The 3562-nt window shown below is 38.2% G+C and overlaps 1 long non-coding RNA gene across 3 annotated transcripts; it reads right to left on the bottom strand.

Moving 5' to 3' along the window:
* LOC107725946 (uncharacterized) lies at positions 1 to 3006 on the bottom strand. Of its 3 annotated transcripts, none has more exons than XR_001638180.1 (4): positions 2611 to 3006; positions 945 to 1139; positions 251 to 339; positions 1 to 82 (listed from the first exon to the last, which is right to left on the bottom strand). It is a non-coding gene; the product is annotated as an uncharacterized LOC107725946 (long non-coding RNA). The 3 variants fall into 3 exon arrangements; XR_001638181.1 differs by having other exon boundaries at positions 2659 to 3006; XR_001638179.1 differs by lacking the exon at positions 2611 to 3006 and having other exon boundaries at positions 945 to 1217.
* Between the last annotated feature and the right edge of the window lie 556 nt (positions 3007 to 3562).

The raw sequence follows: 3562 nt of genomic DNA, 5'->3' as shown, positions 1-3562 counted from the left end.
GCCCAAAGAAGGGGGATACCAGTACGGTCTCCCTCTGGAGCTTCCCGCACTGTGACCAGCAGTGGTTATGCTTTTGGACAGACTGGAAAATAAAAAGAAAGCTGCATAAAAATTATCATCCCCCGTCCCTTCCCCAGCTGCTTAGGTTACCATCATTTGCTTTTCAAAGGAGAGGCCCTTCAGAAAGAAAATGATGGTAACCTACATGTTTAGTGCACTAGAACACACATTCACACAGTAGATACATCACCTGTCCACGAGCAGATGTCCATCATTACAGTCAGTGTCTGTCCACACGCCCCAGAGCTCTGCTTTACAATCCACAGCACAGCACTTATTCTGTTCAGTCAAGACAGAAATAAAGACATTATTAGACATATTGTTCATCAAGTCTAAAAACAGGTAACACAACTAGAGAAATATATTAATGTTACATAATTCTAAAATACTGCAGACAGACACTATTATACTTCAGTAATGCTCTATCAATCAGTTTCATTCAATCTACTGTTCGTTTCGGTTTAGTTCACGAGCAAATGATTTGCAATGAAAACCAATCGCAAAATGTCCAGTCACTGTCTATAAACTGCTATAACATCAAATTTAATTTTTGTAACATCTTGCTTTTAATAATTTACGACATATATATATATATATATATATATAATAAAAAAGCATTTAAATGGCTGTGCTCTTTTTATGGCAGTCAGAACTAGAAGCAGAAAAAAGCATGAAGCAGCAGAGCTTCACACAACACCTGCTGCAGTATCAACAAACAGAAACAAAGAGAGCGATTCCTTATTATTACACTTTATAATGTCAATATCAGAGGGCGACTCGGTCAGAGATTATAAACGTAACGCAACAATTACCGATTAATTTGCTATACAGCGCGTGCAAGTCATTTAACAAGAGACATTCGCTTCATGCATAAAGTTACTTACAGGTGAGTCGCGTGACACTCAATTCCAGCGTTTTATCGGACCGTGTGTCGGTTTCATTTGTTGATTAGCTGAAAAACATGTTTTTATAATGATATTAATAGCTGTCATCTGCACGTGTTGTTGTGACTGTCATCAAGCGTCTTGTTGTCAAGCAGCTGAAGGTGTCGGACTGAAGGTGAAACCCGCTTGCGCCGCCTAGAGGAGCGGATGAGAAACGGCACTTTAGTGTCTGTCATTCTATTGAGTTATAGTGCCAAGATTACGTTTGAGAATCATGAAACTGCAATAGAAACATGTTCAAATCTTACATAGGAGTAATGACTAATTCTTGGTCACTGGACTTTTTTGTATATAAATATATTTTAACAAGAACAGAGAGAACAGAACAAATTCCTGTTAAAAGTTCATTAGACTCAATTTGCAGCGCTGTAATTCACAATAATCACCACAGGAGGCCCACTTAGGTCCTCTGACTTTTTTGCATATCAGTTTATTTTAGCAGAAGAGGACAGAACAAAATCACACAGACAATGATATAAAATAGCAATGCACAAAAATTACCACAGGAGGGCGTTCATTAGACTCGATTAAGAGTAGACTCATTAGACATACTGTGGTGGTTTTTATGAATTACACTCGAGTATCATATTTTTAAACTGGTTTCGCCCTCCTGTGGTGATTTTTGTGAATTACAATCAAGTATAATAAACTTCAACTTATTTTGCCCTCCTGTGGTGATTTTTGTGAATTAATATCGAGTATAATAATAATCTTAACCTGGCTTTGCCCTCCTGTGGTGACTTTTGTGAATTAATATCGAGTATAATAAACTTAAACTTATTTTGCCCTCCTGTGGGGATTTTTGTGAATTACAATCGAGTATAATAAACTTAAACTTCTTTGGCTCTCCTGTGGTGATTTTTGTCAATTAAGATCAAGTATAATAATATTAAACTGGTTTCGCCCTCCTGTGGTGATTTTTGTGTATTACACCACTGCAACTGATCAAAATAAATGCTAATGTAAAAGACCAAAGACAACAATGAATTCAAGTCTCTGTGGTACAGAGGATAATTGTTTCACACCTTTAGGTGTGAAAGTACTGGGTCAAATCCAGCAAGTTTTACTTAAAGTACAGTGGTGCAGTAGCTAAACATGAGCCTGTAACTCATGATGCTGCAATGCAGTTGTGTTCAAATCCCACAAACGCATTGATTGTTTTACTCAGCCTGAACCTACATTAAGCTAAACTTAAAATCTAAATGACCCTAAATACAACACCAGCACAACATCAGCTTCTGTGGCTCAGTGGTTAAAGGCTTCAATCTCAAGCATCAAAGTCCTGGTTCAAACCCAGAAGTATTATTCATAATTTAGAACAAATCTCTCAGTTAAGTTCAATACACTCAACAGACTCAGTGGCTCAAGAGATAAAGCTTTGTGTTTGAATCTGGAAGATCGGAGTTCAAATCCCACTATTTCTTACTGTAAATCAATCTCATCCAACAAAGTCATTCAAACACCAAAACATGAAGCGAAATCCACGATGGGTTAGCGGGTAAACACACATTCTCTGAGACCAAACCTGAGATGGAAACATGGGTTCAAATCCCACCTCATTATATCACATACACAGCGTACTTTAACTTCTTTATTGGGAACTCACAAGTCAACAATCCAAAAATAAGTTCCTTCACATGCTCTAACAAGAGACCTGTGGCTCACAGGTAAGAGCGCTGCCTCACGGGTTCAGAGGTTGCTGGTTCGATCCCAGCCAGGTCTCTGTGATATGAGTGAATGGTGGAGTGTGTGTGAAGGCGCGCCCAAAGAAGGGGGATACCAGTACGGTCTCCCTCTGGAGCTTCCCGCACTGTGACCAGCAGTGGTTATGCTTTTGGACAGACTGGAAAATAAAAAGAAAGCTGCATAAAAATTATCATCCCCCGTCCCTTCCCCAGCTGCTTAGGTTACCATCATTTGCTTTTCAAAGGAGAGGCCCTTCAGAAAGAAAATGATGGTAACCTACATGTTTAGTGCACTAGAACACACATTCACACAGTAGATACATCACCCGTCCACGAGCAGATGTCCATCATTACAGTCAGTGTCTGTCCACACGCCCCAGAGCTCTGCTTTACAATCCACAGCACAGCACTTATTCTGTTCAGTCAAGACAGGAGTAAAGACATTATTAGTAAAAAAAAACAGGTAATAAAAATAGCTAAATATATTAATGTTGCATAGTTATAAAATACTACAGACTCTATACTATTATACGTCAGTAATACTGTATCAATCAGTTTCATTCAATCTACTGTTCGTTTCGGTTTAGTTCTGGTGATGTTATTAAATTACTTTCTTGCAGGCCACAAAAAAAAAAATGGAAATGCCAAATAATAATAAAAAACAATCTTCCCATCCAAAACAATCCCTGATCAACAAAACATGAGAACAGGAATGTAGAAACATCGCGAGCAAATGATTCGCAATAAAAGCAATCCCAGAGTTTTTTTTATGACATATTTTTTTAAACAAATAAAACATGATTTTAATGGCTGTGCTCTTATGAAGACAGTCAGAACTAGAATCATCAGAGCTTCACACAACACCTGCTGCAG

This window comes from Sinocyclocheilus rhinocerous, unplaced genomic scaffold, assembly GCF_001515625.1.
Source record: "Sinocyclocheilus rhinocerous isolate Xijiao unplaced genomic scaffold, SAMN03320098_v1.1 scaffold395, whole genome shotgun sequence".
Lineage (NCBI taxonomy): Eukaryota > Metazoa > Chordata > Actinopteri > Cypriniformes > Cyprinidae > Sinocyclocheilus > Sinocyclocheilus rhinocerous.
This window is presented reverse-complemented; position numbering and strand designations above follow the sequence as displayed.